General features: G+C 34.0%; 2 non-coding genes across 2 annotated transcripts; both read left to right on the forward strand.

The window, feature by feature from the left end:
* The first annotated feature begins 1,489 nt into the window (after positions 1–1,489).
* LOC121223883 (small nucleolar RNA R71) lies at positions 1,490–1,596 on the forward strand. The gene has a single exon (XR_005921349.1). It is a non-coding gene; the product is annotated as a small nucleolar RNA R71 (small nucleolar RNA).
* A 17,039-nt stretch (positions 1,597–18,635) lies between these two features.
* On the forward strand, positions 18,636–18,742 carry LOC121223887 (small nucleolar RNA R71). Its single transcript, XR_005921353.1, has one exon. It is a non-coding gene; the product is annotated as a small nucleolar RNA R71 (small nucleolar RNA).
* Positions 18,743–20,089: the final 1,347 nt, after the last annotated feature.

Genomic DNA, 20,089 nt, shown 5'->3' on the forward strand with positions numbered 1-20,089 from the left:
AATAGAAGATTTAAAATCGTCTTGATCACTAGATGTTCTCACAGAATCATGAGCTTGGAAAGTAATCGTTTCGTCACCTACACGATGTACTAACTCACCCGTACCAAAATTTATTGTAGTCCTAGCAGTTGCTAAAAATGGTTGTCCTAAAATTAAAGGTACCTCACTACCCTCATCCATGTCTAACACAACAAAGTCAACGGGGAATATGAATTTATCAATTTTAACAAGCACATCCTTATAACATCCCTAGGATATCTAATGGTTATATTCGCTAATTGAATACTCATCCTAGTTTGTTTGGGTTTCCCAAGACCTAGTTGTTTAAACATTTTATAGGGTATGACATTGATACTAGCCACTAAATTAGCCAAAGCATTATCAATATTTAAACTACAAATTAAACAAGGAATACTAAAACTCCCTTGATCTTTCAGTTTGTTAAGTAGTTTATTTTGTAAGATGGCCGAGCAAACCACATTGAGTTCCACAGTCAACGAATCGTCTAACTTCCATTTGTTTGCCAATAGCTCATTTAAAAATTTGACATAATTGGGCATATGCAAAAGAGCTTCAACAAACGGTAAGTTAATATGTAATTTTTTTCATGAGTTTAAGAAATTTACCAAATTTTTAGTTCGGGTGGTCTTTCTTCGTCGCGTTGGGATATGGCACTCAAGGTTTAAATTCCTTAACAACTGGCTTTTGCTCTTTCTGGCTTACCTCAAACTTATCATTATTTAAAACAATTCGTTGTCTCGATTCTTGTTCAGATTCAACTAACCTTTCTTCATCTCGAACAGTAATTGCATGAAGCTGATCCATTGGGTTAGCTTCAGTATTGCTAGGCAAGCTACCTTGTGGTCGTTCTGAAATTAACTTAGCAAGCTGACCTATTTGGTTCTCAAGCCCTTGAATCGATGCTTGCTAATTTTTTAGTGCTGCCTCAGTGTTTTGAAAGTGGGTTTCTAACACCAAGATAAACTTCGTCAACATCTAATCAAGGTTCATTTTTTCTCTTACTGTAAGGTTGTTGTTGGAAGCCCGGGGGGGTTGTGCTATTTTATTTCCTTGACCACCCCAAGAGAAATTAGGATGGTTCCTCCAACTTGCATTATAGTTATTACTATAAGGGTTATTTTAAGCGAAGGGTAAACATTCTGGATTATTCATTTCTCCTCGATTTGTATCACATTGCATCACCGGATGTACCTGTGTAGAAACATATAAACCATCAATTTTCTTATTTAAAAGTTCTACCTTATTTGATAACATGGTGACTGCATCTAAGTTGAAAACATTGGCTGCTTTCATTGGCTTCATCCTCATGACTTGCCACTGATAATTATTCAATGCCATCTCTTCTATAAAGTCATAAGCCGCTTCGGGTGTCTTATTGTTAAGTGTTCCACTGGCTGCTGCATCGATCAACTATCTAGTTGAAGGATTCAAACCGTTGTAGAAGGTTTGAACCTGTAACCATAAGGGTAACCCATGGTGAGGGCACATTCTCAATAAATCCTTGTACCTCTCTCATGTATCATATAGAGTCTCTAAATCGATCTAAATAAAGGAAGAGATATCATTCCTCAACTTGGCTATCTTAGCCGGTGGGAAGTACTTCAAAAGGAACTTATCGGTCATTTGATCCCATGTAGTGATAGAACATTGTGGTAAAGAGTTTAACCACTGTTTAGCTTTGTTCCTCTATGAGAAAGGGAACAATCATAAGCGAATGGCGTCATAAGTGGTGCCATTTATCTTAAAAGTGTCACATATTTCCAAGAAATTAGCTAAATGATTATTTGGATCTTCGTCTTGCAAACCATCAAACTGAACAAACTATTGTACCATCTGAATAGTGTTCGGCTTCAATTCAAAATTATTTGCAGCAATAATGGGTCACACAATACTCGATTCATCCCCAGTTAGAGTGGGCTATGCATAATCTTACATAGTAAGAGGAATAGGATATGGATCTACAGCAACTATAGGAGGTAGCAGATTATTCTGGTTATCACCCATCTCCTTAGTAATAACAATGTCCTCTTGTTTGTCTACTAGATTTTCTCAACTCTGCCTTCCTTCTTTACGATTTCTACTGTACTTTCAATTTCACTATCAAACAGTAATGGTCCCGACGGGTTTCTTCTAGTCATAAACTAAAGGAACCTATTAGAAGTAAATAAAAAAAAATTAGAATGTAAACAAATAAAATAAAATAAAAAGGCTAAATTAATAAAAATAAAGTGTTCCTAATAATTTAGTCCCCAGCAATAGTGCCAAAAACTTGATGTTCACTAAACTAAATATAAATACGAAAAAGGCAAGCGCACTTATCGAACAATAGTATAGCTATGGTGAGTAGAGAATATCGTATCCACGAGAACTAAAAGTATTAGTAATTACAATTTTTCTATTATTTAGCCGATAATTTGGAGTGATGTGTTTTAATATAAATTTACTAAACTAATTTAACTAAGAGCGCAATAGAGAATTATTCAAGGAAATAATCAAATATTAACCGAAGAGACATACAATACCAAGGAAAGAATCCACCTATTATTATGAGTATGGATTAAACGATTTATTCACTTGTGTCTTGATCCTAGAAATCCCTAAATTATGTTAATATATCTTTCGAGAGTAAAAACAACTGACTCTAGGTTGATTAATTGAAATTTCTTTCTAATTAAAACCCCTATCGTCGCATTAACTCGATCTATGAATTCCCCTATTAGATTTGACTCTAATCTGGTAGATTTATGTCGTTTTATTTCTGGGATTGCATGCAACTCCACTCAATTATGCTAGATCTACTCTTAAACAGAGACTTTTCCTGCACTGAATTAAGCACATTAAACATGAATTAACATCCTGAAAATATTAAAACAAGAATTAAGAATACATAATTGAGGACAAGAATAAAATATTTATCGCGTAAAAACAGACATTAAATAAAAGGATTCATCATAGGTTTCATCCTCTCTAGGTATCTAGGGAATTAGTTCATAATCGTAAATAGAAACATCTCAAAGTCAGAATAACCATAAAACATAAAGAAACTCAATAAAATTTTGAAAGAAATTAAAAGGAGATCGTCGATCTTGATGGGGATCCACTTCCGAGTTGATTCCGATGGTGTTCTTCGAGTGTTTTCTTCGATCTTTGCTGATGCTCCCTTATGTCTTCTTCTAATTGGTATTTATAGACTTTGGAATGCTCAGAAAACCTAAAAATTTTGTTTTTCCGCATATTTGGGAAGTAGGGTACGAAATCGACATGGGCTGGCACATGGGAGTATGTCCAGCCCATGTGGTACACATGGGCGTGTGTCCTGCCTGTGTGGAAATTCCTAGGCCGTGTGACTCTTGAAAATAACTCTATTTGTCTGATTTTGTCTTATTTTTCGCTCATTTTGCTCCCAAATGCTCTCTTAAGTATGGAAACATGACTTTAATGGACTAGGAGCATCAAAATCACTAATTTTCATAATTAATCATCCAAAAACACATTAAGAATGAGATTAAAATATGTTACTTTTATAGTTTATCACTAATCAAGAATTCATAAGATTTATTGATTTAAAGCTAGTTTTTGCTTGAAAATGGTAGATCTCGTAATAATGAGCTAAGTGACTATTTTAAAAATATTTTCAATTCATTTTGATGCAATCAAGAGGTTTAGAATCTTAATTTAACAAATATTTCATGAATTTGAAAGGATCAAATTATTTCTCTTCTATTTGATTGATAACAAACGTAATTTTTTGAAAAATGAATATTGGTGGAATTGTGTGAAATTAGAGGTATAGATCTGTGATTAAACATTAAAGGTGATGTTAGGAAGTAAAAAATAGGGATTAAATTGAGTGAGAGTGAAGAAGTGAAACGATCGGTGATGTGCGAGGTGAGCTCCCCAAAAAGGTATGAATGGCAAGGTGTTAAGATGTTAAGAAGGTTATTTAACTTTAAATCGATTGTGATTTGTATGCCTGTGTGTTGTTATGTGAAGCCTTCGATCGCGAAGGAGCCTCAACGAGTAGAGGCAAAGGCAAGCCAAAGGTGAATTAGGTTCGATAGCAAGTAGCAAACTAGCAAGTGAGTGGTCTCGTATTGGAACGACGAAAATGTGCAAGTGTACACAATCGCAACAGCTAATAAAGTGACAAGTAAATGTTGAGTTATCGTACCCATAGAGACTGTAAAAAATAATATTTATGAAATTAATGTTAAAACACTTTGGTGGTGGAAAATGTTTTGGTTTAAAGATGATTAAAAACTAAGGGTTAATAACTAAGTAAAAAAGAAATTTAAAAATAAAAAGGTTCTAATGCACGATTTCAAATAAGGTTTAGTCAAGATGATATAATTGTGTTGGATTAATTACATTCCTTTAACTTAGAATTATTAAACTTATGTTTATACTACTACGAACAAATTCACGGAAACTCGGTAATTTGCTAACTACTGCTCATACATACTTATTAAATTAATCAATCTCTTGAACATTTTTCAATGTCAATCCAAGCGATTAATCAATCTTCACAAGCATATAAAAGATCAAGTGAGGTAACAGAGTATTTCTACCTTGAAATAGTTTAAGCACAATAATCTTGCAAGTTATGCAAGGCATATATATCGCCAAATACAATGCTAAATTAACTTCAGCTACCTTAGAAGAATAAACATGCACTGATTAAGTATTGTGTCAATTAATTACAATTTCAATACGATTTAATAATTAATTCATTATTTATCTAACAATTAATATTGAAAGAATAACTTAGGCATGATTTTACTTAATCAAGCATCTTACCGAGGCCTATAACAGCACAAACACAATTTTAATAATTCAAGCAGGCAAAATATAATCAACCCAACACGGATTAAATTCAAGCTAGATTGATTAAAATAAACATTTCAATAGCATAAATATTCATAAACATGTTTGTCGAAACAACAATGAAATTTAAAGAGATAGAGAACAATAAGCAAATCCGATGTTTCTCCGTGGCTTGACTGATTTCTCCATTCTCCATTCTCCGTTGTCCTCGGCTATTAAGGTGGCTTATGAACAATTTAATTTCTGATAAAAAATGGCTGATGAGGACCTCTTTCCCAAGAGAATAAATCGGCACTTGAACAAAAGGGAAAATGGGAAGGAAAAGTTCAGAGAAAGTGAGATTGAAGAAGGGAGAATGAGAGTGTGAGGGATGAGTTGAATGATCAGCAAGGGGTGGCTTTTATAGCTGATTGTGGCTGCTAAAAATAGCAAAATCCATCAGCCAAAGCGACCCCCCTTGGCTGGCCACACACATGGCAAAGTTGAGAGATTCAACTTTGCCAAAAATAGCTTAGGGCAAATCCATAAAGCCACACTTTTTGAAGGGGTTTGAATGCAAGGTTGAATTTTCTTTAAGGGATTCTTTGCAAGCTTATTTAGTCAGCTAAAATTTTGATTTGGGTCAGCATATGGACGGTTCTGGGCAGCCCAATTGGTGGCCGGTTCGGTTCACTAGATTCGGTTCAACCAATGCAGTTCAACTGGACCCTTTTTATCCATAATTAATTAATAATAATTTATTTAGCCCAAATTAAATTGGGAATAAATTAAAATTAACTATATTATGAATTAACACACATTTTTGGGCCATCTTAATCTGGAAATAAATTTTCCTCGATGCTTCAAATTGCTTCTCGGTTTTATTCTTCAAGCATTGTCTACCAAGCCAATTTTCGCCCTTTGTGCGAATCTGTCGAAAATAGTCAAAATTAATCAAAATTAACTATAAAATTAATTAAAATTCATCATGTCCATATTTTTAACATAATTTAATTATTTTATAATATTTAATTATTTTTTGACAAGAATTTAACTGAAATATCATGATTTTAAGTTAAAAAGGGCATGTAAAAACACATAAATTTTCGTGTTTCCACGTATACTGTAAGAGAGCATCAGTTTGCATGCTAAGAGAAGCTTAGGTAGATTAAACACCTATACTAAATTTGTAGAGTAAGTGTTTCTATTTATGCGAGCTCTGTTATGTTATATGTGAACTTATGTTGTTATGCAAACCTATCCTATATGCGAACCCATGTTGTTATGTGAATATATGCTATATGAAAACTATGTTATGTGAGAACTGTGTTATATTGTTCGAGGTCCGCTAAATTATGAACTGTGGTACCATGTGTGAGCTCTGCTAAACTACGAGCCCTATTAACTTGTTTATTGTGAATCTATTAAAAAAATGATATGTTGGCATTGTGAACACTTGAAACCGTTGGATATAATTAGCATGCCATAGGGTTGTGAGTAATCATCTTTATCATGTGATGGGGCATTGTGGCCCAAAGACAACATTGGAGAGATAAGGGAGTAGAGCATAGCTCCATTCACTGTAGATAGTGTGGTGTGTTTGGAGAGTGTGAGCACTCGTGCTAACTTATTGTAGACAAGACAAGGCTATTTGAGTCATTTATCCAATGCATATAATTCATGAATATGTTTTATAGTCACAAACTACCAATATATCACTGTGACGTGTTATGAGTATGTTAATTGTGCGAATTGCTAACTGCGCTAACTATTATGTCGTTGTTACCATGCAAGTTGTATTTTAGTGTGAACTGTATAGTATGCTTACTTTTAGCTTGATTGATGTGTTTACTTGCAGTATGTTTGAGCACTCACTGAGTTTCAATAAGCTCACATTCCTTACTTGTACCTTGTTGAAAAATAGCTCGCGGGATAAGTGGCAAAGTGAACTTTCCAAGTGATCCATCGCAAGGCAAATTTCCTGAGTATGTGATGTGTTTCCAAACCCCAAAAAAGAAGGCAATGTGAGACTGTTCTAAGGGATTAGTCTTAGATTTAGATTTTAAATAAGTTTTGATGGGTTGTAAATGGACATTACGGACTGTTAATTTTGGATTTTTGGATCTTTTATAATTTCTTGATTAAATGATTGTATGTTTGGATTGTAATGCATGATGATTGTTTGATAAATTGATGAACTAACGAGAAAATGCAGACCAAGGAGTTCGCTGTATAATGAGGTACGTCCTTAAATTATAAGTTGTTTGAATCAAAATGATGACTTAGTTTGCATAAGAAATAGGTTGTATCATGTTGTATAGATGCCTATGAACTGTCTAAGTGATGCATGACTGGGTAGGTAAAAACACGTTAGGGGTCGCTAGAGTAAGGACTTTGCAGATTGTAAAAGGGTTGTCACATAGAACAACGAATAAGCTAAAATTAAAATGAATTATGTTAGGGGTAGAGGTTCGCCAAAGTACATGGGATCACCAAAGCATGGGGTTCACTAAGGTAAGAGGGCACGCCACAGATTTAGGTTCACTAGAAAAAGAGGTCGCAGGGTCGGTTACGAGTTAGGTGTTCGCAAGGTAGAGCTGCTTATGTTTCCTATGAGTTCGCCATGAAGTGGGGTTCACAGATGTCATAATTTTGACTTTCTTGAACTGCTTAAGTTTGACTTTGTTGAACTCTTTTCAATATGAATTATATTGCAATTGTGTTGTGTGGTTGATTGGATGGTGTGTTTTGTGGTGGTTTAATGGAAAGTTCGTTGGGTAATGTGATGTTTGAAATTCGGGTTGGATCGTCCTGATCAGGTTTGGGGTGCCACATTTTTTGTTCGTACACTACAAATCAACATGATTAGCAGCCTTTAAATGACCTAATTTGGTCTTTTAATTTGAAGACTATAAATAATAGTGCTCAAGACCTGATTAGGGACCTATTTTCCTTAGTTAATTTTCTTGTTCTTAGATTAGGGTTTTATTTAGGGATTTTTCTTTTCAACTTTAATTTCAACTAAATTTCATTTTATTTTTCTATTCTTCAATAATTTTTCTTGTTTATTTTCGTTCTTGTTTTGATCAATTTGCAATCAACATGCTCTTCACAGGTTTTCCAAATCGCACTTTAACAATTCATCAACGGATCTATATTATTTTTTACCTCTTTTTTTTTTGCTTTCAATTGAATGCTTGAAATACAATTAGGGAATTGTGCATCTAGAATGGCTATAAACTAAAAAACCTAGGGAGATTAACGAGTAAAAGTGGGAGTGATTTGCTAAGTGTTTAGGTTTTATTTTGATTTAGTTGGGTTAGATTAAGTGAAATTAAACCCTAGGAAGTAATCTAGGTAGATGAGGTTGAAAGGATGGTTTACCAAGCATCTCTTAATCTATCCCGATTTAAGCTATCAGGTCAAAAGATAAGTAGATTAAGCTTATCAGTTAATTTAATTATAGGCTGAAAGGTATTGGTTAGGTTAATTGCTAGTCAAATTATTAAAACCTAAATCCAAAGTTAATCACTAACACTGAAACAAGTTAATTTTTGCTTGCATAATTTGATTAAATTTCGATTGTTATTTAGTTTTTATTTTATGTTCTTTAATATCATCTTTACTTGCCTATCGTAATATAATGATTAATTTAGTACTGTTTAGACTTAGTAGTTTGTAATTGCAATATAATTTAATCAAACTTCCATTGGGTATGATCCTTAAAATTGTTCCTTGTGTTCCGTTGTAACACTGAAACTATATTACAATTTGACTTATATACTTGCAAATATCGCACTTTAATTAATAAATTTATTTGCATATTTACAAAGCCCCGATGCATGCACATCGACGCGCGGTATCGTTTAGTATTAGTTTAAACATTAAACAACCAGTGAACCAATATTTGCTTCTATTTTGCTTTGCATGCAAAAACCACAAGTATATTAATGTAATCCATGAATTGTTTTATTAAGCAATTTGTTCAAAAAAATTACAAGTGTGCATAGATGAAAATACTATACTTAGGGCACTAGATACAATAAAACACTCTCCCACTAAGCTTCCCCCTCAAAAGCTTAGTTTTGCAATCCAAGAGACTCTTGCTTACTTACAAAAACAATGCACACATAAAATATTCCTAACTTGAACAAATTTGTGCTTTCTTAATCTCTCGGTTACTTTCGATATATCTTTAAGCTACACAAAACTTAAGTTTTGCTTACATAAGAGTCACATTCTAATCACTTTTCTATAAAGTAAATCTAAAAATCTGCATAGGATAATAATTCTATAAGAGTCTTGGTTTAATTGAAAGTCTTCAAGAATAGAAAGTGATTTTACTTGTTCCGCAAGTAACCAAACTTGAACCGTAAGAATCAATTTTCAAGTCTTTAATTTTAACTCAATTGGTATTCATGTTTTGAGCTCTAACTCATCCAAATATCTGAAAAAAAGATAGCATAATGCTTTTATTCTAAATTTTGCTAACTCTGAAAATAGACAAGTACGACAATGAAATAGTGCCTGAAGTGAAAAATAACCACAATTTTTTCTTGCCTTCAAATATTTCAACAACCTCCCCCTTTGGAAATTTTTTTTATCAAAACATATACAAGGAAAAATAAAATCATCACAATTACATCGTAACACCCCTCACCCGACCCGATCATTGGATCCGAGTTACGGAATGCTACAGTCGTTCCAGGAGTAAATTTGGGCAATTAACTTTCATAATAAACAGAAATCATAAAATCATAGTCAATTTAATTCATAATCACCAAATACAACCATTATTGGGTCTTATAAGAGCTTACGTATGCTCTAGAATCAACCCAGAATTTATTAGGGACTAATTTGCAACATTTTTAGAATTTGAGATTAAGGATATCCTAAATGAATCCTTAAAATATTCAATCATGTCATAACCAATCATATATTATGGTATACAATTAAATTTTAGTCTTAATCGAGCTTACGAAAGCTCTTTTATTAACCCGAGCATGAAATAAGACAAAATTATAAAGTTTTGAAAATTACAAAGCTGACGTCACGGCATCAAACCACCCGACGTCACGACGTCACATATTGTTCATTCAATGTTGCGACAAGGAGATGTGGTCGTCAGAACGAAGACTATATTTTTGGTGAAAATTAAGCCATTTGGTACCTATTTCAAGCCAACTATACCATTAACCATTTGGTGCATAATTGGGCATCCTTACTTGCACAAAACTGACCAAAATTCATCCCAAAACAATCCAATTAACCATTTCCAAAACATTCAAACCAAAATATCTTACTTTTATTCAACTTACTTCACATGCTTTTAGACCATCCCAACCAACACTTAACCATGCCATTTCAAATTCATCTTAGTAATATAATGGTCATATATATAGTTTTTCACCGTACCAAAATATATACATTACATGCTTGTACATAACATTAATTTCCATATTCAAAATTGTCATTTATAATGACTTATATATAGGGCTTAACATATAGCAAAAACATACATTTATGCAAACTTTAACTGAAGTTTAATCATGTATGTACATGCCACAATTCCGAGCTTAATCGAGAAAAAGTTTATCGAGTTGATAGAGGGATAGTGTGAACTCTAAGGCAATCCAATCGACACGCTCCACTAGTCAACTATCTACAAGAGAAGGAAAATATCGGTAAACATTTCGAATGCTTTGTAATTTCATATAAAATTGTACTTAACTTACCTTGATCAATCAAAAATTTAAACAATTAAGACATAGTGAGACTAACATGGAAATCCTTTGGCATCCTGTTACTTTCACATGTATGTCAACATGTACATTCAGAGGTTAGTTCATTTACATGACATGAATTTATAACATAATCAAATACATGTTTAACAACTCATTTCATAACATGTAATAGTCATTTCATAACTCATTTGCAAACACATACATGTATATTTATTTTCATTCATGTACCACCATTTCATCCATTTCATTTTTTGTTTCACTTTCTATTTTCACTCGAAGAACTAAAGTATTTTGAACTCGGATATATGAGTCTAATTTGTTCGCACAATTTGTAAAGTTTGGATTGCTCACACAAGCTGTATAACTCGGGTCTGCTCACACAAGCTGAAGGTCGAAATTGTTCATATAAGTGTTATTTGATGATGTTCACTCAAGCTATAGAGAATCCACAACATATGCTGGATCCCATACATAGATAACTAATCCCTGACGAGTAACAGGTTTGTATCATTTGGGTCTGCTCTCACATGCTGTAGATTTGGTTTACTTATAAAAGCTTTATTTGATGCTGCTCACTCAAGTTGTCGAGAATCCACAATATATGTTGGATCTTAGCCATCGATAAAGAATAATTTGTATTCAAACAACTAATTTCTTTTTGAAACTTATTGGCTTGCCATTTTGTATTTTAATCAGTTACTAAATTCTTACAGGATTTATTCTGTATTCGTACCATTTAAACCTCTATAATTGTATACACATTTCATACTTCAATATCAATCCTTATACCTTTTAAACAGTATAACATCATCATATACATATCATCCATTTGTATACCAATTTCACATCCATTCGATAATATGTATCTATTCGAATTTCATATCTTTCGATTTAGTCATTTTGATGTAAAAAATTTTATATATATAACAATTCAACTAAAAAGTAAAACAATATAACACAACATATCATCAATTAATAAGTATAAATTTACCTGACAAAAACAAAAACAAAAGAAATGTTAAGGACTAATTTGCAAAAATTACTTTTCTCTCGATTATCTGTCGATTAACTCAAATCTCAATCTATATAATAATTCATTTCAATTTATCAATTTAAAACATCTTATAAGAGCCTACCATGAACATATATTATTTCAATTTTATTTTTTGGGTGTTCCCTAAAATTTTGTATTTTATTAAATTTAGTCCCTAAAACTGAAATAGCTATATCTTTCAAATTAAATCTTCGATTCACAATAAAATTTCAATTATATCCTTCCTCGACCATATATCATCTATAATTATAGAAATTTAACATCAAATTTTAATTTTTCACACTTTAGTCCCTATATTCAAAAATTAACATTTAAACTTTACAAACTAGTCCTTTTTCATTTCTAAGCTTAAAAGCTAACATTTTAACAAAAAACCCTCAAGCATTAATCAATGGAAAAATTTTAAAATTTAAAAAATTTTGAAAATAACACTCGAATTAGCTAAATCGAGCTACAACGATCTAACAAACATAAAATTTACGAAAAAACATACTTCAAAAGGCTTACCATGAAAATGAAGCTTCCAAACATTTTTTTCTTCACTTAGTTTCTTGAAGGAGATGGTGGATAGAAACAAAAATAGTGGCTTTGTTTCTTTTAATTATTTTAACTTATAAAATATAATAATTTAATTATAACATAACATTTTTTTAAAAAATACCATTATGCCACCATCTACTAGGCTTTCAAAAGGCCTAATTTCCACTTATTTTTTGGTTTAATTGCTAATTTATTCAGTTAACAAATAAAAGTCACAACGATTAACTTTTATCACTTTTACGATTTAGTTCTTGTACCATAATTAGTCATTAATTTGACAAAATTACTTATCCAATTTGCAATTCACTTATATAATAACTCCGTAAATATTTTATTAAATAGTAATGGACTCAGTTTACGGAAATGAGATCCCGATATCGCATTTTTTGACACCAATGACTTTAGGGTAATTACACCTGTACCTTAATCAACTATCAATTAAACAAAATTACTAAACCATAATTCAATATAATGCTACAATAAACTTGTAAATATTAATTAATAATATTTATGGACTCGATCATTAGAGAATAGAGTTCTGAAATCGTCATTTTTGGCACCAATGACTTTTGGGCTGTTACATACATATTCTTCCCCTAAGGATCTCCCTTTAATCAAACAATCTCTGCTACCTCATCTCAAAGCAAGTTAACTATACATGAAGGTAACAATACAATAAAAATAAGAGTATAAGCTTGTTAATGTGATCCAAAACATGTAAAGGTAGGAGTACAAGATTACTAAATTAATGGGGCATTTGATTAGAGAGAAGAAGAGTCACCACACTAAATTGACGAGAATTGGAATCCTAATTTGGTCAACAAAACTTCACTATACTCTTCCTTATTTCAATGATTGCAAAGGGATCACTAAAGCTGTCTAACCAAGATATCCAACTTCATGGCGAATAACTTATTTTCGCGTGCTTTAAGGTCCTTGATTTTCCTCTCATTGGAAGTAATTTTATAAGAAGAAACTTGAGGAGCCTCTGGTCAATAGCAGCTGATGTGCTTGAGGACCCAAGAACTGCGCCAGAATCAATTACCAATAGTTTTAGGCACATTGAGTCTTCAGTAGGGATTTCTTCCTCTTGCACATTACCATGGTTTAGGGAAGCATGCTTGTCTTCTAACCATTTGTAAGAGAAATTTCCTTTTGGAACAATCTTTTCATACTTCTCATTATACTTGAAAATTTTGTCATTATGTAAAAATAGGATTTGAAATGTGAGAGATGGATAGGGGAGACTAAGTTCACTGTACACCTTTCTCAACACGTTGAAAAATCTCTATGAAGTTCAAGTCTTTAATATTGAACTGGATCCCAACTCCCACCTTCCTTCGTAAAACAGTCATCTTCTTGGTCATATTGTACCTTTGGCTGTTGGGAAGCCAATTCCTCGTGGCTATGGCATAGAGTGGAACATAAGTTGGTTCTAGGGCTGATGAGTGAAGGGAACCACAGAAAAACACACTTTTTCATGCCCTTTTAAACTTAAATTCATGCAGTTTCGGTAAAATTCTTGTGAAAATATAGAATTATTATAAAATAATTAAATTGTACTTAAATTATTAACATTTTGAATTTTAATTAATTTTATAATAAATTTTGATTAATTTTGATTATTTTCAACAGATTTACACAAAAGGCAAAAAACGGCTCGACAGACATTGCTAGAAGCACAAAACCGAGAAGCAATTCTGAAGCATCAAGGTAAAATAATTTTTCAGCCTAAGATGGTCCAAATTAGGTGTATTAATTCATAATATAATTAATTTTAATTATAATCCAATTTAATTTGGGTTAAATAAATTATTGTTAATTAATTATGAAAAGGGCCTAGTTGAGCTAAACTGAGAAAACCGATCCAATCGAGCACTAGGTAGCCCAAAACCGTCCCACATGCTGACCCAATCAGCTTGTTTGGCTAATTATTTGGCTTGCAAAATGGCCCGTGAAGACTCCTTCAATTTGCATTCAAACCCCTCCACTATTCATGCCTTTTAAGATTTGCCCCTACCTAAAAATAGCATGTCTTAAAATCTAAGTTGTGTTGTTGAAGAGCCTAGTAAAATTTGTGCTCTAAGTCCAAGGGCAGATGATAGGCTTTCCCAAAGACCAACCTATAGGGTGACATCCCTAAAGGTGTCTTGTATGTTGTCCTGTAGGCCCATAAAGTATCGTCTAATCTTTTAGACCAATCTCATCAATTTGGGCAAACTACCTTCTCTAGTATGCCTTTGATCTCTTTGTTTGCCAGTTTAGCTTTCCCATTCATCTGCGGATGGTAAGCTGTGGCAACCTTGTGCTTTACTCCATGTTTGTCGAGTAACCATTTCAACCATTTGTTCACAAAATGGGGCCCTTTATCACTGATGATAGCTCTTGGGGTTTCAAACCTTGTGAACACATGCTTCTACAAAAACTTCATCACCACCTTAGCATCGTTCGTCGGATATGCCTCGGCCTCAACCCACATAGACATGTAGTCTACTGCTACTAATATGTACTTGTGACCAAAAGATGAAGGGAAAGGACCGAGAAAGTCAATACCCCAAAAATCGAATAATTCTACCTCAATGATGTTTGTTCGGGGCATATCATTTCTGTTGGTGACGTTTCCAACCCTTTGACGTAGATCACAACTCTTTACGTAAGCATATGCGTCTTTAAATAGCGTTGGCCAAAAGAATGCAGCTTGTAATACCTTAGTCGCAGTACGTGTACCTCTGAAGTGTCCCCCACTCGGAGCTAAGTGGCAATGATATAGAATCTTATGTACTTTATTTTTTACCACGCATCTCCTAATCATTTGATCTGTACACTTTTTAAATAAGTATGGTTCTTCCTAGAAATAGTACTTCAGATCGTGAAGAAACTTTTTCTTTTGGTGATATGCCTTATCAATCGGCATCAAACCTCAAGCTAAATAGTTAGCAATATCAGCAAACCAAGGGGTATTATGGACATGATTTACCTTCAATATGTATTCATCTGGGAATGTCTCCTGAATAGGTATAAGTGGAGAATTCCCTTCTTGCGGCTCCAATCTGGACAAGTGGTCTGCTACTTGGTTTTCTACCCCTTTTCGATCTTGAATTTCTAGATCGTACTCTTGAAGTAGAAGTACCCATCGAATCAATCTTGGCTTAGCATCTTTCTTGGCAAGTTAATACTTAATTACCGAATGGTCCGTATAGACAGTCACTTTGGTACCCATAAGATAAGATCGAAACTTGTCAAAAGCAACCACAATAGCAAGTAACTCTTTCTTTGTTACCGTATAATTCAGTTGAGCTCCTGTTAGAGTCCAACTTGCGTAGTAGATGGGATGAAAAACTTTGATCCTTCGCTGGCCCATGACAGCTCCTATTGCGAAGTCACTTGTGTCACACATCAGTTCAAATGGAAAACCCCAGTTGGGTGTGACGATTATGGGTGGCGGAACTAACCGACTCTTCAAATCTTTGAAAGCTCTTAAGCACTCCTCATCAAATTTGATTGTCGTGTCCTTCTCCAATAATTCATATAAGGGTTTAGCAATTTTAGAGAAGTCCTTGATAAATCTTCAATAGAAACCGGTGTGGCCCAAAAAGCTCCTAACACCTTTTACAGATGTTGGAGGTGGGAGTTTCTCAATAACATCTACCTTTACTTTATCTACCTCGATTTCATGTCTCGTTATCTGATGCTCTAGAACAATACCTTCTCGTACCATGAAATGGAACTTTTCCCAGTTGAGTACAAGATTTGTTTCTTCGCATCGCCTTAGTACCTTGGCTAGATTGGTTAGGCAATCATCATATGTATCTCCAAATACTGAAAAATCATCCATAAAGACTTCCAAGTATTTCTCAACCATATCAGTAAAATTAGACATCATACATCTTCGAAATGTAGCAGGTGCATTACATAAACCAAATGGCATGTGTCTAAATGCAAATGACCGTACGGGCAGGTGAATGTTGTCTTGTGTTGATCTTCCGGTGCTACTGTAATCTGATTATACCCCGAGCATCCATCGAGAAAATAGTAATAGTCTCACCCTGCGAGTCTATCCAGCATCTGCTCCAAAAACAGCAAAAGAAAGTGATCTTTCCTAGTCACCTTGTTCAGCTTCCGGTAATCGATGCAAATTCTCCATCCCGTAACTGTTCTAGTCAGTATCAACTTGTTATTCTCATTTTCAATGACTGTAATACCTCTCTTTTTTTGACACACAGTATACCAGGCTTACCCACAAACTGTTTGAGATGGGATAAATTATACCTGCATCTAACCACTTGATGATTTCTTTCTTTACCACGTCCTTCATGATAGGGTTCAGTCTTCGTTGTCCATCAATCGTCCCTTTTTCACCATCTTCCAAGATGATCTTATGCATGCATATAGACGGACTAATACTGTAAATATCGGCTATGGTCCATTCGATAGCCTTTTTGAATTGTTTCAATACCAGGATGAGTTTCTCTTCTTTCTCAACGGTTAACTCTGCTGAAACAATCACAAGCAAAGTAGAAGCGTTACCTAAATAAGTATATTTGAAATGTGAAGGAAGTACCTTCATTTCTAATTTAGGTGGCTCATCGATTGACGCTTTTGGTTGGGCATAATCCCTATTCTCTAACTCCAAAGATTCAAAGCGAGATTGCGAATTAAATCCTCTTTGATTAGCTTCTAGCAAAGCTAAGTATTCATCCTCATTTTCATCACTTGGAAGGTCTGATGTCAAAATTTGTTCCAATGGGTCCTCAACATAGTTCAGTTCCTTTTCCATGATTAATTCCTCTAAATCAGACACTGCAGAACGATCATCAATTGTATCAAGAAATCGCATAGACTTAAAAACATTAAATGTTACCTGGTCGTCCTGAACACGCATAGTAAGCTCGCCCTTCTGCATATCAATAAGGGTCCTTCCAGTTGCTAGGAAAGGCATTCCTAAGATGATTGACACTTCTTTATCTACTTCAAAGTCTAGAATAACAAAGTCAGTAGGAAAAATAAATTTTTCTACATGTACCAATACATCCTCAATTTTTCCTTTTGGATGTGCTAAGGATCGATCTGCTAATTGAACTGTAACCATAGTGGGTCTAACTTCACCTATCCCCAACTTTCTAAATATTGACATGGGCATCAAGTTGATACCCGCACCCAAATCACATAGTGCCTTACCATAATATGTTGCTCCAATGTTGCAAGGTATGGTAAAATATCCAGGATCCTTCAACTTTAGGGGTAGTTTGTCTTGAAGATATGCACTGCATTCCTTTGTCAGGGCTACTGTCTCAAATTCTCCAAGTCTTTATTTTTCTGACAAGATATCCTTCATGAATTTGACGTAGTTCGGCATTTTTTCAAGTGCTTTAACTAACGGAATATTGATATGAAGTTGCTTGAGTACGTCTAAAAACTTCTTGAATTGAACTTTCTACTTCTGCTTCTGAAGTCTTTGAAGGTAGGGTGGTGGAGGCTTCTTTACTAGAACTGGTTGATTTGTCTTCTGTGGTAATTTTGCATCTAGCGGAGTTGTTAGTTTATCAGAATTAGCTAGTTCAGAAGTTACCTTATCGAATTTTGCAGATTCAAGTTTCAGTGAAACTGAAATTTCAACACTTGGTTGAACTTCCTCTAAGTCTTGAGCATCAGCTAGCTCCTCTTCAACTTCGACGGTGTTGGGCTCTAATGTCAATGCTTTAAAATGCTCCTTCCTGGGGTTTCTCGGATTCTCCATATCACTACTCAAAGTAACTTTATGGTCAGTTTCTGAGTTCAGTTGCAAGCTGGCCCATTTGGTTTTCCAGGTTTTTCAACATAGCTGCTTGGAATTGGATTAAGGCATTATTCTTGGCTATGTATGCCTTCAACAAGTTTTCTAAGCCATTGGATGATTCAGCTTGAGGTTGTTTCTGAACTTGTTGGGTAAAAATAGGTGGCTGGGTCGGTTTAGGTTGGGCATATGTGTTACTGGGTCTAGCCCCTTGGTTACTCCAGGAGAAATTAGGGTGATTTCACCACGATGAGTTATAAGAATTGGATTGTAGTCCTTGCCTTCCTCGGTTTTGGTTCTGGTTACACATGTAATACATGAATTCTGGGTTCGGTGGACATTCTTCGAACAAATGTCCTTCCCCACAATAGACACGAGCTATATTTTCAAATTTGTTAGGTGGCTGAGCTGCAAAACTATTAAACGCATTAGTGGTAGAATTTTTAAGCATGGAGGATATTGAGAATACCTAATATGCAAGTGAAGTGAGAGTGTCCACTTCGTGTACTCCAACGACTCGTCTTCATGACGCTGCTCGATTGGTTAGCCATTGATAATTATTACTGACAATCCTCTCAATGATTTCATAAGTCTCATTATAAGATTTAGAAAGGAGAGCATCGTTAGCAGAAGCGTCTACTACCATCCTCGTGTGGGCATTGAGACAATTATAAACATCTAAAGTTGGATGAAATATGGGATTCTGTGATGAGGGCACTTCTGTAATAATTATTTGTACCTTTCCCATGCCTCATACAAGGACTCATCATCCATTTGTTGGAAAACAGTGATCACATTCCTCCATATAACATTCTTGCTAGGTGGGAAATACTTCGTGAGGAGTCTTTCTGCTAACTCTTACCATGTGGAAATTGAATTTGGTGGCAATGAGTTCAACCAAGCTTTAGCTTTTTCCCTTAGCAAATATGGGAACAACTCCAATCATAGTGCATCTTCGGGTACTCCGGCTAACTTAAAAGAATCGTTCACCTCCATGAACAGTCTTAAGTGCAGGTAAGGATCTTCGGTAGGCATTCCATTGAATTGGCCCACTGTCTGAAGAATCTGGAACATGACCGGCTTTAGCTCGAATTGTTGTGCCTCGATTTCGAGTCTCTTAATACCCGAATTAAGATCATGAAATACTGGCACGACATACTGTCTTAAAGCTCTATCCCTATCATCAGTGATAAGGATAAGATTTTGAGAAGGGTTTGCTTCGTTTCCTTGATTTGGATTTTCGAAGTTCATCTCTTCGGTCCTTCTTTGACTTGTTTGTCTTTTTCACTGTCGAAAAGTTCTTTCAATCTAAGGGTCTACGGGGAGCAAATCGATAATTCGGTCAATACTCAGAAACACCTGAAATAAACACAGAAAAATTAATTAAGTTAAAATTGAACGGAAAAATAAACCAAAATGCAAAATTAACAAATTCATAAATAAGAAAATTTTAAAATAGTCCCTGACAACAACGCCAAAAACTTGGAACAACGAAAATGTGCAACTGTACACTATCGCAACAAGTATTAAAGTGACAAGTAAATGTCGAGTTATCGTACCCACAGGGACTGTGAAAAAAATTATTTATGAATGCAATTAAAAACACTTTGGTGAAAAAAAATATTTTGATTTGAGGAGGTGATTCAAAACTAAGATTTTAACTAAGTAAAATAAATAAAAATAAAATAAAAGTACCAATGCACGATTTTAAAGATGATTTTAATCAAGATGACATAATTGTGTTAGATTAATTACATTTCTTAACTTAGAACTATTAAACTCATGTTTATATTGTTACGAATAAATTCATGGCAACTCGGTAATTTGCTAACTTAGGAACATAAGGACTGTGAAAAGAATTATTTATGAATGCAATTAAAAACACTTTGGTGAAGAAAAATATTTTGATTTGAGGAGGTGATTCAAAACTAAGATTTTAACTAAGTAAAATAAATAAAAATAAAATAGAAGTACCAATGCACGATTTTAAAAGATGATTTTAATCAAGATGACATAATTGTGTTAGATTAATTACATTTCTTAACTTAGAACTATTAAACTCATGTTTATGTTGTTATGAATAAATTCACGGCAACTCGGTAATTTGCAAACTTAGGAACATACTCACTACCAAAATCCATTTATCTCTTGACC

This window comes from Gossypium hirsutum, chromosome D11, assembly GCF_007990345.1.
Source record: "Gossypium hirsutum isolate 1008001.06 chromosome D11, Gossypium_hirsutum_v2.1, whole genome shotgun sequence".
Lineage (NCBI taxonomy): Eukaryota > Viridiplantae > Streptophyta > Magnoliopsida > Malvales > Malvaceae > Gossypium > Gossypium hirsutum.